Source organism: Gossypium hirsutum, chromosome A10 (genome assembly GCF_007990345.1).
Source record: "Gossypium hirsutum isolate 1008001.06 chromosome A10, Gossypium_hirsutum_v2.1, whole genome shotgun sequence".
Taxonomy (NCBI): Eukaryota; Viridiplantae; Streptophyta; class Magnoliopsida; order Malvales; family Malvaceae; genus Gossypium; species Gossypium hirsutum.
Window position 1 is genome coordinate 45260496 of NC_053433.1, and position 20706 is coordinate 45281201.

At 38.4% G+C, this 20706-nt stretch overlaps 1 non-coding gene across 1 annotated transcript; it reads left to right on the forward strand.

The window, feature by feature from the left end:
- Positions 1–18996: 18996 nt before the first annotated feature.
- Positions 18997–19103, forward strand: LOC121209019 (small nucleolar RNA R71). Its single transcript, XR_005904137.1, has one exon. It is a non-coding gene; the product is annotated as a small nucleolar RNA R71 (small nucleolar RNA).
- Positions 19104–20706: the final 1603 nt, after the last annotated feature.

Genomic DNA, 20706 nt, shown 5'->3' on the forward strand with positions numbered 1-20706 from the left:
TGAGATTGGTTTGAATGCCTATTTATACATGCCATTTGAATTGTGTAGGTGAATACAAATTTGGGTGAGAAAAATGGCTTGGAAAATAGCCTATTTTTGTCCACATGGGTGTGTGTCTTAGCCGTATGTGACACATGGTCAGGTGACACGGCCGTGTGTCCCCTGGTGTTTAATTAGAAACCAAGTTAGTATGCTCCACATGGCTTAGCACACAGGCTTGAGACTTGGTTCTGTGGCATAAGTCAGTATACCCTATAGGTTTGGCACGACCTAGCACATGGCTTGGCACATGGGCATGTAAGGTCATTTTAAAGGGTACACGGGCTAGTCACACGTGCATGTGGTTGGCCGTGTGACCCAAGTTAGAGAGTTACACGGGGTCAGGCACGGGCTGGGACACGACCAAGTGATACCATTTCGAATGTCCACATAGCCTGTGACACGGGCGTGTCTTTGGCCGTGTGAGACATATGGTCGGGCCATACGGGTGTGTGTCCCTTGTATTTTGAAAAATTTTCAATGTTTTCCAAAAAATTTTTGAGTTATCGGTTTAGTCCCAAAACACTTCTAGTGCATGATTTGGGCCTCGTAGGCTCTTATTAGGGACTGTATGATTAATTGTGAATTACTTTTATTTGGAATTGGGAAATGTATGTGAAATGTATGATCATTTATGAAATAATTCCTGTAATGCTCCGTAACCATATTCCAGCGATACTGTAACACCCCTAACCCGTATTCGTTGCTTGAATAGGGTTACGAGGCATTACCTATCAAATCACAACATACAACATACAGTTTTCATCCAAGAATCCATTAATACCTAAACATCAATCCAACATAGTCACATTGTCCCATATAAGGCTCTGCGAGACCTTAACACATGCCTGGAAGAGATTCAGGACTAAACTGATAACATTTGAAAACTTTAGAAAACTTATAAAATTGTCATGCATACAGGGATCACACGCTCGTGTGAAGAAGTCGTGTACCTCACATGGCCACCAGAAGCACCCGTGTCACAAGTCGTGTGGAAACAGGGCATACATACTTACTTGCATCACACGACTGGAGACTTGCCCGTGTGTTTTGGCCGTGTGTAATCTGAAGGGTATATTGACCTGGGCACACGGCTAGCCACACGCCCATGTGTCAGCCTGTGTGTCACACACAGCGAGTAGACACGCCCGTGTGTTTAAGTTTTGTAACTCACTGACTTGTTTAATTAAGTTACGTAGACACGCGGTCGAGTCACACGCCCGTGTGCTCAACCGTGTGGGGTGTAAATAGGCTTGGATTAAGCCAAAATTTTCATCCTCTTCAAGCAAACCAAAACCACATCATTTCATACCATTTCAACACATTTATAGGCAACCAAAACATGCTATTTCATACACAAATCATGCCATTTAAAATCTATTCATTTCACTACTCAAATCATAATCCAAAACATACTAAAACAATATGCCATTACCAAAAATTTCACCTATCTTCTCTATGCATTTTTCCCATCATCTTATCATCTATTTTAAACCTCAAATCATACCAATTAATCATCACAAAATCCATGACAAACATACCAAAACGCAAGGTCATTTATATACATCATATTTCACTTAACAAACTCATAAAATAAGTCAACCCAAATGACCAAATACACACCAACATTTATATCATTTATGAGCCAAATCTCATGGCTAATATCATATCTCAAAACACATCATCATATCACTAGCCTATACATGCCATATACCATATTTACAATGCATCAAAAGTGTAACAGCCCGATTTTAGCTAAATCGAAATAGTGGTTTTGGAACCACAAATCCGAGGTTGGAAAATTATTTTAATATTATTTGTGGTGTTTATAGCATAGGATTACATATGTGTGAAAGTTTTGTGAAATATTTTTAGCATTTGAATGCTTAATTTGATAAAAGGACTAAATTACGTAAGATGCAGAAGTGGCATCTATATGTTAAAAGTGTCTATTGGCTATGAAATTTAAATGTGGAAGTCCTTATGATAAAATTAGACCATTGATAGTGGAATTTGACATAAATGGGCTTAATAACATGCAATTTGGTGGCTTTTAATTAAGGTTAGTTTTGTAATTAAATAAAACAATGAATAATAAATAAAACAAAGATGAAAACATGTTCATCTGTGTTTTTTTGAACTGAAAATAGAGAAAGAAGAAAGCCATTAAGGGCTTGTGATATTTATCCAATTCCTAGCTTGATTAAGGTATATTCTTTGCTCGATTTTTAATGATTTTTATGTTTTTGAGATCATTGCTTTGTAATCTAGCTAGCCCGTGCCTTAATTTTTGAATTTGTTAATGATTTCATGAAGTGCCATTGATGAATTCTTGAGCTTTTAAATGTTTGATGATGGAAAATGAAGGTTTATTGATAGATTTAATAGTTTTGTAAAGTGATTTTTGACAAAAATGTCAAATAGGGATTAAATTGTGAAATGTGCAAATTGAGGGGTTTAAATGTGAAATAAATGAAAGGTTTTTGGCTGCTAGGGACCTATATTAAATTTTGTGCATTTGTGAATTAGGGACTAAATTGTAAAATTATGGAACTTTAGGGGCTAAAATGTAAAAATGCCCAAATATGTGTTTGTGGACTGAATTCAATGATTTTATGAATAAATGAGTAAATTTTAAATGTATATAGATCAAGAATGAAAGAAATCAAATTTAGATCAGGGAAAATCAAAGGTTATCGAATAGTCGATCTAGTCTGTTTATCACGAATACAAGGTAAGTTCATATGCAAATAAATACCTTTAAATTGATTTATAAATGTTTATTTGTCATTGAATTGCTATGAATGTTGAACGAGCAAATACGAGCAAGAATCGACAAAGTTCTGATATCCGAAAGTCCCAGACGAACCTTAGGAATAGTATAGGATACTAATGTCATGACATTAGGAATAACGAGACATGATTATGTGTAAGACCATGTCTGGGACATTGGCATCATATTGGGACATTGGCATCGTTTTGTGATTTTGTGTAACCATGTCTGGGACATTGGCATCGTTATGTGATTTTGTGTAACCATGTCTGGGACATTGGCATCATATTGGGACATTGGCATCGTTATGTGATTTCGTGTAAGACCATGTCTGGGACATTGGGATCGATATGTGATAACATGAAAGACCATATCTGGGATATGGCATTATATTTGCTATATGTGATTTCCGAGTATCTTTAATGATTCTGATAGGTTTAACGGGCTAAGTTAATACGAGAAAGAATATGAGATTGAATTAAGTGACACAGGTATGTACGAGATTCATACGAGTATTGAAAATAGAAGTATGTGATGAAATTACATTTGTATTTGAATAAGTATTCATTGAGAAAGGTTTGTGTATCTATATGTGCTTATTCATAATTTTCTTATTCGATGGAAATAATGTTGATTCATGAGATAGTTTTATTTGTATATGGCTTACTAAGCTTTTAAAGCTTACTTTGTGTGTTCTTTCCCTGTTTTATAGATTATTGAAGTAGCTCGGACATTAGGGATCATCAAGAACCGTCATCACACTATCGACTACTTGTTGGTATTTTTGGATGCTTTGTAATTTTGGTATATGGCATGTATAGGTTAGTGAGTTGATGATAAGTTTTGAGTTATGATATTAGCCATGTGTGTTGGCTTGTGAAATGATGAAATGTTGGTGTGTATTTAGCCATTTAAGTTGGCTTGATTTATGAGTTGATAAGTGATATATGTGGTAATAGTTGCCCTGTGTTTTGGCATTTTTGATATAGTTCTTGTGATGGTTATGAGTTGCTCAATAAGCTAGATGTTAATTGGTGTTTTATTGCTTGGAAGATGGCATGTTGTGGCTTGATTTTGAGATGATGAAATGATATGTTTTGTGACATGAAATAGTGATTAAAGTGATGATAAAATGTATAGAGAAGATAGGTGAAGTTGTTAGTTTTGGTATACTGTTTTGGTATGTTATTGATTATGGAATTGAGTAGTGGAAATAATGATTTATAAATGGCATGATATGTATTTGGAATAGCATGTTTTGGTTGCTTATGAATGTATAAAAATGGTACAAATTATTGTGTTTTACGTATGCTTGAAGTGGATGAGAAATGTAGTTTAAACCAAGCCTAATTTTCCCCCACACGATTGAGCACACGAGCGTGTGACTCGACCATGTGTCTATTGTAACCTTATTAAAACAAGTCAGTGAGTTACACAGCTTAGACACACGGTTGTGTGTACAAACCATGTGTGGCTCACAAGTCGACGCATGGGCGTGTAGCCGGTCGTGTGACCCAAGTCAGTATACCCTCTAGATTTTACAAGACCATAGCACATGGGCGTGTCTCCAGTCGTGTGTTGCAAGTTAGTATGTATGCCATGTTTCCACACGGCATGTGACACGCTGTATCTGATAGCCGTGTGAGGCACACGGCCTGTTCACATGGGCGTGAACCCTGTATGCATGAAAATTTTATAAGTTTCCCAATGTTTTTAAATGTTATCGGTTTAGTCCTGAACTTATTCCAAGCATGTTGTAAGGTCTCGTAGAGCCTTGTTTATGTGATAATTGATTCATGTATGAGAAATGTATGTTGTATGCTGTAACTGATCGGTAATGCCTCGTATCCCTATTCCAGCGACGTATATGGGTTAGGAGTGTTACATTTATTAGTATCAAAGCTATGACTTAGTCGATTCTAGGACTAATGTAGCATGTGAGAGTCTAGCTATACATGTCATATATATATTTTGCAATAGTGTGATGATTCCTAACAACTTAAAGTTTGTTTTCATATAGTAAATGGATCCCAAACGAGCTTTAGCTGACGATGTGGAAAGTAATGTGCCTCCTGCCACTCAAGGGGTAGCGTCGGCTAATTTTAGGCTGATTTCGAGTAGTCAAGGGGGAGAGGCTAAGAAAGCCTTCTTCCAGATAATGAGTGAGTAGTTCACGGAGTTCGTTCAAATGAATCCGGCTACTCAACGACCTCCACCCCTACGTGTTCCTCAACAAATCCCTGTTGTTCCTCAAGTTATAGATCCAGTAAGATTTAACAAGTCGCCAATAGATAAGATTCAAAAACATAGGGCTGAAGAGTTTTTGGGCTATAGTTGATGATGATGCAGAGAGAGCGAGTTCTGGCTTGAAAACATGATCCGAGTATTCGATGAACTGTCTTGTACTCCTGATGAATGTATCAAATGTGTTGTATCCTTGTTGAGAGATAATGCATACTATTGGTGGAAAATGTTGGTATCTGTGGTTCTTAGAGAACAGGTTACTCCAGAGTTTTTCCAATCTGAATTTCAAAAGAAATACATCAGTCAAAGATTCCTCGATCAGAAGCATAAAGTGTTTCTAGAATTGAAAGAGAGTTCGTACATTTAAGCAAGTATGCTCGAGATATTTTTCTATTGAGGAGATCTTGTGTAAACAATCCATTGATGGACTAAACGAGGATATAAAACTAATAGTCGGGATTCTTAAGTTGAAATAATTTATTGTTCTGGTTGAGATGGCTTGTAAAGCTGAGGATCTTAGTAAAGAAAAGAGAAAAGTTGATTTTGAAGCAAGAGATTCGAGAAAGAGATCAACTAGTAAATCTTATCAGTCTACATCAAAGAAATTTTGAGACTCATTTAATCGTGTGTGGCACACGGGCTGGTGCATGGGTGTGTAGCCGGCTGTGTGACCCAAGTCAGTATACCCTTTAGATTTTATACGACCTTGGCACATGAGCATGTCTCCGGTCATGTGTTGCAAGTCAGTATGTATGCTCTGTTTCCACTCGGCATATGACACAGGCGTGTCCGATAGTTGTGTGAGGCACACAGCTTATTCACACGGGCGTGTAAACCCTGTATGCATGAAAATTTTATAAGGTTCCCAAAGTTTTCAAATGTTATCTGTTTAGTCCCGAACTTCTTCCAAGCATGTTTTAAGGTCTCGTAAAGCCTTATAATGGACAATATGATCATGTTTGATTAATTTTTATGTGATAATGGATTCATGTATGAGAAAAGTAGGTTGTATGTTGTAATTGATCGGTAATGGCTCATAGCCCTACTCCGACAATGGATATGGTTAGGGGTGTTACAAAAAGTACCAACAAGTTGATCGATAGTGTGACGGTGATCCTGAGGATCCCTGAGTCCGAACTAGCTTCGATTATCTATAAAACAGGGAAAGAATACACGAAGTAAGCTTTAAAAGCTTAGTAAGTCATATACAAATAAAATTACCATATGAATCAACATCATTTCCATCCATAGGCAAACTATGAGTAAGCACATATAAGCTCACAAACCTTTCTCAATGTATACATATTCTATATCATAAATGACTTCATCAAATACTTCCCTTTGCAATACTTGTATGAATCTCATACGTACCTGAGTCACATAACTCATTCACACATTCTTCCTCGACTTGACTTTGCCCTTTGAACATTTTTGAATTGTTAAGGATACTCGGAAATCACAGATAGTTCATACAATGCTATATCCCAGATATGGTCTTACAAGTTATTACATATCGATGTGAATAGCCCAATTATGGTCTTACATGAAATTAAATAACGATGCCAATGTCCTAGACATGGTCTTCCATGTAATCACATAATGATGCTAATGTCCCAGATGTAATAGCCTGGTTTTAGTTAAATCGGAATAGTGGTTTCGAAACAACAAATCCAAAGTCATAAAATTATTTTAATATTATTTTTGGTGTTTGTAGTATGTGAATTAATATGTGTGAAAGTTTTGTGTTAAAATTTTATTGTTTGTATGCTCAATTTGATAAAAGGACTTAATCGCGTAAAATGCAAAAGTGACTTCCTATTAGTTAAAGTGCTATATTACTATGGCTTTTATAATATGGTGTCCTTATGTTGATATTTGACTACGAAATATTAGCATGGACGGTTATGGACATGAGTTATAATGTTTTCATATTATTTTATAATGGTTAAAATAGTAATTTATGTGTTATAATGTAATTAAATAAAATAAAACATAAAAATCATGCCTGTTGTTCATCTTTTGGCCAAAACTTGATAAAGAAAAAGAGTTTTTGAGCTTTTGTGTATTCGACACTCATTTTGCTTGATTGAGGTATGTAATTTGCTCGGTTTTTTATAATTTTTACTTTTTTGAGATCGTTGCTTCGAATACCAGCTAGCCCATGCTTGAATTTTAAAATGGGTTGTGGATTTTGTGATATGCCATTGTTGGTAGTTTTAGATTTTTCTGGTTTGATAATGAAAAATAAATCTTTGTTGATAGATTATTATGTTCAGTTAAGTGATTTTTGATAAAAATGTGTATTAAGGATTAAATTGTGAAATTTGTAAATTGAGGGTCAAAATGTGAAATAAATGAAAGATATGGGCTTATATGAAATAAGGGACTATTTGGTCAAGCATGTGTACAAGGAAATTATGTATATTTTGTGTTTTGTGAAATAAGGACTAAAATGTTAAAGTGTGAAAATATAAGGGCCAAAGTATAAAAAGGCCTAATTATGTATTTGTGGATTGAATTGATTAAATGTTTAATTAAATTAGTGAAATCTGAATTTATTTAGATCAAGAACGAAAGAAAACAAAATTAGATCGGGGGAAATCAAAATTGGTGGAATAGTCGTTTCGGTCCGTGCGTGTCCGTACGAGGTAAGTTCATAAGTAAATAAATGTTGTTAAATTGGAATGTCTATGTACTATATGTGCCGAATTGAATTAAGCATTAGAGAACTTGTGTAACACCCCAAACCCAGCCCAGTCGTTATGGCCAGATCTGACGTGTCACATGGACTTACGACTTAGTATGCATTCGTTGGTTTAAGTGATTGGGGTGGTCTTTGTAAAAATAGCGGTTGAATGAAAAGCCAGTTTATCAATCCTTAGGCTATCCATTTGTTGTGCTTATTGAGTCTTAAAAACGTTCATTAATTTTGAAAACCCGCGCAGCCTAACACTAGCAGTTTCGTCATAGTATAAATATAATTAGAAAATAAAACCATAGTGGAAAAAGAAATTTAAATAGTGGCCTTATTACAACTTAAAACTCAAAATTCAATCAGAATATAAAAATAATAAAAATAAAATAACTTAGAAAAACCAACTTTGCTGATGATGTGGCCACTCCGAATCCCTTACAGCTCCAAGCCCACTATGGTTGGGGATTTCCTGTAGAGATGAAAATAAAGGGTGGGTTCGGTAAACTCAGTGTGTAACATAACCCAACCATAGCCCAAAACAGATCAAACCTCAGAGTCAAACTTATCTGGGCCTTGGCTCAGTATAGATATCAGAATGAAACCCATAGGCCCATAGCAGATATAGAACAAATATATCATGAATGCAGAAATCCCAAGACAAATCCATCCATAACACCACCGTACCAACCTTACACCATGTGGGGAGACTATTCAACCCACCCAACCGCTACACACCACAGAAATTGCAGCGAGGCTGCCAGATATAGTGACGAAGTCACCGGATACAGATATTGTGGCTAGGCCACCAGATTGCAGCGAGGCTGCCAGATATTGTGACGAAGTCACCAGAACAGATATATGTGGCGAGGCCACCAGATTGCAACGAGGCTGCCAGAACACTTCCTCCATTAATATAAACCCATGTCCCATCCAACAGAAATAATATGTCATGGCATACGTATACAGAAATAAAACATCATGCTTTTCAGAAAAAATAACCCTAGGGGTAAAATCGTAATTTTGCATGCATAAGGGTATTTTAGTAATTATCACCTATTGCAAAGGTTTCATGCTCATTCTAACGTTTACCAAGTAATCAGAAGTACTTACCTCGTCTTTTTACCAAAGTGGGCCCGTTGGCCCATTGGCCCGTTTTCGGCCCATTAAGCCCAAAAATACCGTTGTGCATGAAAATGCACACTCTACACTCTAATCATCCAAATGCACCATATTCATTAACAACTGTCTCACGAGCGCTCGCACGCTCGCGAGTTCACAAAATACCAACGTCTCGGTATTTCGGCTTTTACCGATTCAGTCTAAGGTAGGTGTCGTTTACACACCTGGTTGATGACGATTGATGACGATATCTCCCACGCGATAATCCTATTAAGAGACTGCAGTTAATCCACACTCCAAACACTCTTAGCTGACGCCCAACCCAAACGAACACGTCACAAAGCGAAAGGGATCAGGCAAGAAGGGCATGCCTACTCTCCTCATGGTTTGCTCTATTTAAAGCCAACTCTCTATCTACTCTTATGTTAGCTTCCCGATGTTGGATCCCTCCGTCACCAGAGTTTAAAACCAACACCAACTCTTGCCGTCCGAACATAGCAAAATAGTCAACCTTTGCGTGCCAAGGGATTTGAACCAAAGTCCTCTCACATGCCAAATCACGCCACCACCACTAGGCCATCAACTCATTTGTGTCATAAATCCAACACATTAAACTTTAAAACGCACCTACTTGCTTCCAGATTTATTGAAAAGAAAAACCAAAATATATTGCAAGAGCCAAGACTTGAACCTTGGACCCCTTGCTTCCTCTATGGCGTCACTTCCTTGTCCCCTAAGTGGTGCCACCTTGCCACTACACCACACTCCTTTTTGTGTCATCTTTTACCCTTTTACTCTTAAAAGTCCAAATGCCAATTGCATCACCTGTTCATAAAATTAAAAATTCTGAAGATTACCACGGATTTAACTTAAGTTTGGGCCTTCCAAAGGCCCACTAACCTACTAAAATAAATATTGTAACCAACCAGAACACACACAAATTTTGAAAATCACAAAAACACAGAAAACTTAAAAATTAGGGCGTTACAACTCTACCCTCCTTAAAGAAATTTCATCCTCGAAATTTTACCTGAATCAAACAGATGAGGATATTGTTGACGCATCGCCACTTCAGGCTCCCAAGTAGCTTCCTCTCTGCCATGATTACGCCACAGCACCTTTACTAGCGGAACTGATTTCCTCCTCAAAATCTTAAAATCTCGATCTAAAATTTGCACAGGCTCTTCCTCAAAAGTCAATTCTGTTTGGACCTCGATCTCTACAACCGGCACAACATGAGTAGGGTCAGAATGATACCGCCTTAACATGGAGATGTGAAAGACATCATGAATCCTATCCAACTCTGGAGGTAGCTCCAACTGATAAGCCACTGGACCCACTCGCTTAGGAATCTGATAAGGCCCAATGAACTGCGAACTTAACTTGCCTTTCCTTCCAAACCTTAATATTTTCTTCCAAGGTCAAACCTTCAAGAAGGCCATATCAGCCACAGAGTACTCAATTTCGTTGCGCTTCAAATCTGTATATGACTTCTGTCTATCAGATGCTTCCTTCAACCGGTCTCTAATCAACTTGACCTTATCCTTAGTATCTGCCACCAACTCAGGTCCAAGAACCTATCGTTCACCCAACTCGGTCTAACAACTAGGTGTACAACATCTTTTCCCATACAGTGCCTCATAAGGAGCCATTCGAATACTTGCCTAATAACTGTTATTGTATGCAAACTCTGCCAACGGTAAGTAATTCTCCCAACTACCTCGAAAGTCAATAACGCATCCCCTCAACATGTCTTCCAGAATTTGAATAACCCTTTCCAACTGACCATCAGTCTGAGGATGAAAGGTTGTACTAAAGTTCAACCACGTACCCAACGCCTCATGTAACTTTTGCCAAAATCGAGATGTGAATCTAGGATCTCGATCAGAAATAATTGACACTGGCACTCCGTGAAGTCGCACTATTTCTACCACAAACAATTTGGCTAACTTCTAAAGTGAATAGTCAGTGCGGACAGGTATGAAATGAGTAGATTTGGTCAACCTATCCACAATTACCCAAATTGAGTCCTTCTTCGACGGTGTCAAGGGTAACCCACTCACAAAATCCATGGTTACCCTCTCCCACTTCCAAAGTGGTACTTTCACTGGCTACAAAAGTCCGGAAGGTAATTGATGTTCAGCTTTCACTTGCTGACAAGTCAGACATTTTCCCACAACTTTCGTTACCTCTCGCTTCAATCCAAGCCACCAATACAACTCATTTAAGTCGCGATACATTTTACTCCCTCCAGGATGCATAGCACACAGACCTCCATGAGCTTCTTTTAGAATTGCTTGCATCAAGTCAGAGTCCTTCGGAATACAAACTCTACCTCAGTAACACAGAACTCCCTCACTATTCAGTCCGAACTCAAAAGAATCCCCATTCTTAACCTACCGGAATCGAGAAACCAGGGACTCATCCCTCGACTGTTTTTCCTTAATCTCATCCACCCAGGTCGGCTTAACTTGCAGTTCTGCTAACAGACTACCGTCGTCATACAGACTCAAACGAGCAAACATGGCTCTCAAATCAGATACAATTCTATGACTTAGGGCATCAGCCACCACATTAGCCTTGCCGGGTGATACTCAATCGTGCAGTCATAATCCTTAAGCAACTTTATCCATCTCTGCTGCCTAAGGTTCAACTCCTTCTGAGTCAGCAAGTACTTAAGACTCTTATGATCTGTGTATATAATACACCTTTCTCCGTACAGGTAATGTCTCCAAATCTTAAGTGCAAAGATTACTGCTGCCAACTCCAGATCATGAGTAGGATAGTTAACTTCATGTGGTTTAAGCTGTCGCGATGCATAAGCAACCACTTTACCCTCTTGCATCAATACACAGCCCAACCCTACATGTGATGCATCACTGCATACAGTAAAATCTTTTCCAAACTTCGGCTGAATCAGTACAGGTGCCTCGGTTAGAACTTTCTTCAGCTTCTCAAAAGATTCTTGTTGTTGCTCAGTCCAAACAAATGGTACTCCCTTCCTTATAAGTTTTGTCAAAGGCGCTGTCATCACAGAAAATCCTTCCACAAACCTTCTATAGTACCCAGCTAAACCCAGAAAACTTTGAATTTTCGACACTGACCTCGGTGGCTTCCATTCGAGAATCGCTTTAATCTTTTGAGGGTCCACCTTGATCCCTTCAGCAGAGATAACATGCCCCAAGAAAGTTACCTCTCTCAACCAGAACTCGCACTTACTGAATTTCGCATAAAGCTCCTTCTCCCTTAACACTTGTAGCACAATACGAAGGTGCTCATCATGCTTCTCCTTAGTTTTAGAATAAACCAGAATATCGTCAATAAAGACGACCATGAACTGATCTAAGTATGGCTGGAACACTTGATTCATCAGATCCATAAATGCCACAGGTGCTTTCGTCAACCCAAATGGCATAACCAAGAACTCATAGTGACCATACTGAGTTCTGAATGCCGTCTTGTGAATATCCACCTCCTTAACCCTCAACTGATGATACCCAGATCGAAGGTCAATCTTGGAAAATACTGAAGCTCCTCTAAGTTGGTCAAATGAATCATCGATTCTCGACAGTGGGCACTTGTTCTTAATCATCAGTTTGTTCAACTGCCGATAATCGATGCACATCCGCATTGACCCATCTTTCTTCTTTACGAACAACACTGGTGCTCCCCACAGAGACACACTTGGTCTAATGAAGCCTCTATCCAATAACTCTTCAAGTTGGGCTTTCAACTCCACCAAGTCCTTCGGTGCTATCCTATAAGGTGCAATGGACACCGGTGTCGATTCCAAACTCATCCTCTTGGTTTGAGGGCAAACCCGAAAGCTCCTCTGGAAAAACATCTTGAAAATCCTTGACGGTTCTAATTTTATCCATTGTCAGATCCTCAGTTTTCAATTGGCTTATAAATTCCAAATAAGCCTCACATTCTTTTCGAATCCACTTTTCAGCTTTCAATGTCGACACCACATTAGACAGATAATCCCTACGGTCGCCTATCACCAAAACCTCCTTATCCTTTGTGGTCTTTAACATTATTCACTTAGTAGCACAATCCAGAGTAGCCCTATGCTTAACAAGCCAATCCATTCCTAAAATGAGATCAAATTCTCCGAAATCTAGCTCCATCAGATCTCCAGAGAAAACTTTTCCTTGAGTTTCTATAGGCATATCTCTATACATTTTATCTACACTAACTGAGTGACCCAAAGGACTTAGTACAGATACCCCACTCACGGTCTCCTCAGAGCGCACGCCCAGCGACCCAGATATAGCACATACAACATATGAATGGGTAGATCCAACATCTATCAACACAGTGTATGGCATACTGGAAATTAGAAACATGCCAGTTATGATGTCAGGTGCATCACCCTCCTCTCGAAGTCGAGCTGCATACACCAACGCCGGCTGACGAGCCTCAGCAAATCCAGCACCCTTGCCAGGCACTCCTCTTCCTCGACTGTTTCCATTACCACCACTGCCTTGCCCACGTCCTCTCGGAAACTGTGGTCTACGTCCTCACTGCTTTTCAGAAAAAATAACCCTAGGGGTAAAATTGTAATTTTGCATGCATAAGGGTATTTTAGTACTTATAACCTATTGCTAAGGTTTCATGCTCATTCTAACATTTACCAAGTAGTCAGAAGTAATTACCTCGTCTTTTTACCAAAATGGGCCTGTTGGCCCATTAGCCCATTTTCAGCCCATTAAGCCCAAAAATACCGTTGTGCACGAAAATGCACACTCTGCACTCTAATCATCCAAATGCACAATATTCATTAACAACTGTCTCACGAGCGCTCGCACGCTCGCGAGTTCACAAAATACCAACGTTTCAGTATTTCGGCTTTTACCGATTCAGTCTAAGAGAGGGTGTCATTTACACACCTGGTTGATGACGATTGATTACGATATCTCCTACGCGATAATCCTGTTAGAAGACTGCAGTTAATCCGCACTCCAAACACTCTTAGCTGACGGCCAACCCAAACAAACACGTCACAAAGCGAAAAGGATCAGCCAAGAAAGGTATGCCTACTCTCCCTATGGTTTGCTCTATTTAAAGCCAACTTTCCATCTACTCTTATGTTAGCTTCCCGATGTTGGATCCCTCCATCACCAGAGTTTAAAACCAACACCAACTCTTGCCATCCCAACATAGCAAAATAATCAACCTTTGTGTGCCAAGGGATTCGAACCAAAGTCCTCTCACATGCCAACTCACGCCGCCACCACTAGGCCATCAATTCATTTGTGTCATAAATCCAACACATTAAACTTTAAAGCGCACTTACTTGCTTCCAGAATTATTGAAAAGAAAAACCAAAATATATTGCAAGAGCCAAGACTTGAACCTTGGACCCCTTACTTCCTTTATGGCGTCACTTCCTTGTCCCCTAAGTGGCGCCACCTTGCCACTACACCACTCTCCTTTTTGTGTCATCTTTTACCCCATTACTCTTAAAAGCCCAAACGCCAATTGCATCACCTGTTCATGAAATTAAAAATTCTGAAGACTACCATGTATTTAACTTAAGTTTGGGCCTTCCAAAAGCCCACTAACCTACTAAAATATATATTTTAACCAACCAGAACACACACAAATTTTAAAAATCACAGAAACACAGAAAACCCAAAAATTGGGGCGTTATAACTTGTTACGAGTTTGAATTGATTGAATTACGACGTCCGAAAGCCCCATACGAACCATAAGAATAGTATTTTCAGATAGGTTTTAAATATTTATAATTAATCGTTCTTGAAACTAACTATTATCGCAAGTGTACCTATCGAACAGTAGTATAGTTCTAGTAAGACCGGATTGTCGAACCCAAAGGAACTAAAAGTACTAGTAATGACTGTCTTTTTATTATCTAGCCTATGAATAAAGAGGTTTTTGTCTTAATTAAATAATTATCTAAACTAAGAACGCACAGAGAACGGAATTGGAGAATTACTTTTGGAAAAATCGATTGAATTAAGACAATACCTAACGAAAAATCCACCTAGACTGTACTTGTTATTATAGCTCCGAATCAGACGATATATTCATTTAACTTATTCCGTAGAGATCCCTAAGTTATGTTATTATCCGTATTCAAGACTAATAACGTCTAATCCCTAGATTGAATAACTGAGACTTTTCTCTAATTAACAGTCTAGGGTTGCATTAACTCGAACTATAGATCCCCTTACTAGGTATAACCCTAATCTGACAAAATCTTGTCACCCTATGTCTAGGCGCGTAATCAACTCCGCTTAATTATGATAAATGTACTCTTAGATAGGGTCTATTCCTCCCTCTGAATAAGAGCTTATCTTTAATCAGTATATTGGGATATCAAAACAAGAATTAAAAACACATAATTAAGAACAAGTTAAATATTTATCATACAATTCAGAAAATAATAACAAGATTCATCTTAGGTTTCATTCCCCTTAGGTATTTACGGGATTTAGTTCATAATTAAATAAGAAAGCATCTCAGAATAATAAAGAATACAAAACATAAAGAAAACCCAAAACTCCAGAAGGGGAATTAAGGAGAAATCTTCAGTCTTGATGATGAATTTGGCTTTTGAGATGAATCAATCAGCTTTCTTGGAGTAGTTCCTTACTCCCTATTCTGGGTGTCCTCCTTTTCTCCTCTAGGATGCTTAGCTGGCGGACTAACCCACCTAGCGAAACTAGACCGTGCCGGGATCATCATAATTTGTCATTACGGTCTGAAGATGGAATGTTGAGCATAGTTCCATCGTGAGCTCGAGATACGTCAGCTCGATAATCCCAAAGAACTGCTCCCAAAGGTCAGTGGTTAGGAGGGCCTGAATCGCATCATTCTTCTGAACTTGTTCTACGGTAGCCCAGTCGATGCAACAAACCACAATTAACGGTCAGGCCCGAAGTATTTAGAAAACCTCTTCTCGGGGCCCTCGGGAGAACTGTAGGAGAGGGTGACGAATTTTCGTGGTTGGACCCCCGGAAGATGACGCTCCCTTCCTCTTCTTCGAGGCAGGTATGGTGGCCTTTTTACTACGTGAAGATGACATGGTACCGGCGTTTAGAATCATCAAGTCATCTTGATGAGTGGTCAAAGTAAAGGGAATACAAGTTTCAAATAAAAAGCAGAATTTTAGGCACAACCAAACATAACTAATATAATAATTTCGTGACCTTATCATTGTATGAAAATGGGCATAGTAATGGCATGTGTAGGAACAAAGATGAGGCTTTTCTAACAACATGATTGAAAAATGCAAATTGAATGATAGACATTGGCATGGAAATATCATGATAATGAGCATGGTAAAGTCATGGGCATGAGGTTTCCCTAATAACTTGATTTAACACGCAATGTATAATAACTAACCTAAGAATGCAAACTAAATGATAAAATCATAGCAAAATGAAAAATAGTTCGAAAGCAATGAAGATTATGCTAATAATAAGCATTAGTAATAAGTGAAATAGAAGCGAAAGGAGTAAACAAATGCTAAGGGAGAGAGATTGAGCGTTAAAAACAAAGTTGGAGGCGGTGCTCGGGCGTGGCAGGAAGGCCGTGTGGAGTTGCAGTGGCTGGGGTTAGGGTTTTTGAATGGGGAAGAAAGTGAATAGTGTAGGATATTTATAGATTTTGGGGCACACGGCCATGTCACACGCCCGTGTTCCCCAATTTCAGCCGTGTGATTCGTAAATTTCAATTTTGGACGCGACTGACATTTAGTACACGCCCGTGTTCCTCGAGCGTGTAGGTTCACACGATCGTGTCGCACGACCGTGTCTAGCTTCATTCGCTTCACCCACGCCCGTGTGTGCAAGCCCCACGCCCGTGTTAATTTAACAGGTTCGACCACGGGTGTTCCACACGGGCATGTCAAACACCCGTTCTGTTTTGGCAGGCTCGACCACGGTTCTTTCACACGGGCATGTCGCACACCTGTGTTGTTTTGGCAGGCTTGACCACGGCCATATAGCACAGTCATGGCTTTTAATCGTAGCCTGTGTTGGGGAAATCTTTTGCTCTATTTTCACACGACCTTAAGCAATCCTGTGTGCTTGGCCATGTCTCTGTGAAAACACCTGTATTCAAGATTTCTATTAGTAAGTTAGGAATTAAATACCAAAATTTAAAGAAATTAATATTGTTAGTGCTCGGGTTGCCTCCCGAGAAGCGCTTATTTATAGTCTAAGCTCGACTTACCTCTCCAGTGAATGGTCATGGTGGTTTGAGGAGTTTATACTCCTCATTCTTATTATCAATCTCATCAAAATAAGGTTTTAATTGGGTGTTGTTTACCTTAAAAGTTTCAAACTTGGGATGACTATGGAAAGATACTGAGTACCGTAAGAGGGATTTCCTCATTCGGTGTGGTAGTGACAATGTGGGGATCTGCGGCATCTAAAAAGACCTTATCACCAGTCTTAAGTTGATTTGGAGAGGTATCGGGCTCGTTTTGATGAAGTTTCGGTTTGCCGGGTGTTCTTGGTTTGTGCGTCCGCCATTCATCGAGTTCCTTGATTTGTAATCTTTGATCTTTATGAACAGGTCCTCTACTAGTTCTTAAGAATGACTTGTGTGCTTCTTTTAGACTCATTTTTTGCAAAGTAGGTTGCACCATATTGTTAGTTTTAGTAGAATGGTTCAACTGATCACTTTCAATTCCTGATGTGTTGCCAGAATTACGAGCTTGAAGGGTGATTGTTTCATCTCCCACCCGGAGTGTGAGTTCACCTGTGCAAACTTCAATGATGGTTTTAGTAGTTGCTAAAAAGGGCCTTCCTAGAATTAAGGGAGTGTTGCTATCCCTCTTCTATGTCTAGAACAAAAAAGTCAACGAGAAATATAAATTTATCAATTTTAACTAGCACATCTTCAATAATACCTCTAGGGAATATTATAGTTTTATCTGCTAATTGAATGCTCATCCTAGTCTGTTTGGGTTTCTCGTGACCTAGTTGCTTAAACATTTTGTAAGGCATGACGTTGATACTAGCCCCTAGATCAGCTAATGCATGATTAACATCTAAACTACCAATTAAGCAAGGAATAGTAAAGCTCTCTGGGTCTTTTAGTTTGTTGGGTAGTTTATTTTGGAGAATGGCCGAGCAAACTGCGTTCAGCTCCACATATGACGCCTCGTCCAACTTTCGCTTAGTCGCTAAAAGTTCATTTAAAAATTTCATTGCGTTTGGCATCTGTGATAGAGCTTCAATAAATGGTAAGTTAATATCTAATTTTTTAAAGAGTTTAAGGAATTTACCAAATTGTTCATCTGAGCGGTCTTTCCTTGTTGCGTAGGGCTATGGCACATGAGGTTTATATTCGACAGTCACTGGTTTGTTTGTATGTTGATCTACCTCACCTTAACCTTTGCTTACCATAATTTCTTGCCTCGGTTCTGGTTTAGGCTCAATGACTCCTCCATATCTTGAATATTAATTGCGTTAAGTTGTTCCCTTGGGTTAGGTTCGGTATTACTTGGCAAACTACCTTGTGGTCGTTCAGATATTAGTTTGGAAAGCTGGCCTATCTGAGTTTCGAGCCCTTGGATCGATGCTTGTTGATTTTTAAGTGCTGTCTCGGTGTTCTGAAAATGGGTTTCTGACACTGATATAAATGTTGAGAGCATCTCTTCAAGGTTTGGCTTCTTTTCTTGTTGGTAGAGTGGTTGTTGGTAGCCCAGAGGATGTTGTGGTCTTTGATTTCCTTGACCACCCCACGAGAAATTGGGGTGGTTCCTCCAACCTGCATTATAAGTGTTACTATATGGATTGTTTTGAGGTCGAGGATTATTACCCATATAGTTTAATTGCTCGTTATCCATGTTCTGGCCATAGGGTTGGTTTTTTGACTGGTTAAGAAAACCATCAATCATTTTATTTAAGAGTTCTACCTGATTAGAGAGCATGGTGACCGAATCGACATTGTAAATGCTGGCTGTTTTCATTAGCTTTGTCTCATGACTTGCAAATGATAGTTATTCAATGGCATCTCCTCTATAAACTCATAGGCATCTTCCGGTGTTTTATTGTTGATGGTTCCGCCAGCAGCTACGTCAACCATTTGTCTAGTCAAAGGATTTAGACCATTGCGAAATGTTTGTACTTGGAGCCAAAGCGATAACCCATGGTGGGGGCATCTTCTCAAAAGGCCCTTGTATCTCTCCCATGCATCGTAGAGTGTTTCTAAATCCATCTATACAAAATAAGAGATATCATTACGTAATTTAGCCATTTTAGCCTGCGAAAAATATTTTAGTAAAAACTTTTCAGTCATTTGTTCCCAAGTAGTAATTAACCCTCGTGGTAATGAGTTCAACCACTGTTTAGCTTTGTTCCTCGATGAAAAGGGAAACAACCAAATACGAATGGCATCAGCAGAAATGACATTAATTTTAAATGTATCGCATAGTTCTAAGAAGTTGGCTAAATGGGCATTGGGATCCTCATCCTGCAAACCATCAAACTGAACAAATTGTTGTATCATTTGAATAGTGTTAGATTTTAATTCAAAAGTATTTGCAACTACAGCAAGTCTAACTATGCTTGATTCAGTTCCTGTTAAAGAAGGTTTAGCATAATCATACATAGTGCGTGGAGCAGGTTGCAGGAGGTAGTTGATTGCCATGGTTTTCAGCCATCTCTTCAGTTGGGGGTTGAGTATCATCTTCTTGCTTGTTCTCTGTGTATCTTAAGCTTCGCCTTATTTCTCTTTGGTTTCTACGAACTGTGCGATCGATTCCTTCATCAAAAAGTAGTGGCCCTGATAGGTTTCTTCTAGTCATAAACTACAAAAACCTGCCAAAAGAACGAAAAAGTAAATAAGTTAGTAATAATAATAATATAAAATTAAATTGAAATAAAAATAAATGGATAAAGTAAAAAAAAATTGAGCATTCCTAATATCTTAGTTCCCCAGCAACGGCGCAGAAAACTTGATCGCTTTATTTTGTGATATGTTTTAAATATTTATAATTAATCATACTTGAAACTAACTATTTTCGCGATGTAGGCAAGTGTTCCTATCGAACAGTAGTATAGTTTTAGTAAGATCGGATTGTCGAACCCAAAGGAACTAAAAGTAATAGTAATGACTGTCTTTTTATTATCGAGCCTAAGAATAAAGAGGTTTTTGTCTTAATTAACTAATTATCTAAACTAAGAACGCACATAGAATGGAATTGGAGAATCGCTTTTGGAAAAATCGATTGAATGAAGACAATACCTAAGGAAAAATCCACCTAGACTGTACTTGTTATTCTAGCTCCGAATCAGATGATTTATTCTTTAATTTGTTCCGTAGAGATCCTTAAGTTATGTTATTATTCCTATTCAAGACTAATACATCTAATCCCGAGATTGAATAACCGAGACTTTTCTCTAATTAACACTCTAGGGTTGCATTAACTCCATCTATGGATCCCCTTATTAGGTTTCAACCTAATCTGGCAAAATCTTGTCACCCTATGTCTAGGCGCGCAATCAACTCCGCTTAATTATGATAAATGTACTCTTAGACAAGGTCTATTCGTCCTCTAAATAAGAGCTTCTTGAATCAATATCCTGAGGTATCAAAACAATAATTAAGAACACAAAATTAAGAACTAGTTAAATATTTATCATACAATTTAGAAAATAATAACAAGATTCCTCTTAGGTTTCATTCCCCTTAGGTATTTAGGGGATTTAGTTCATAACTAAATAAGAAAACATCTCAGAATAATAAAGAATACAAAACATAAAGAAAACCCAAAACTCCTAAAGGGGAATTGAGGAGAGATCTTCAGTCTTGATGATGAATCCGACTTTTGAAATGAATCAATCAACTTCCT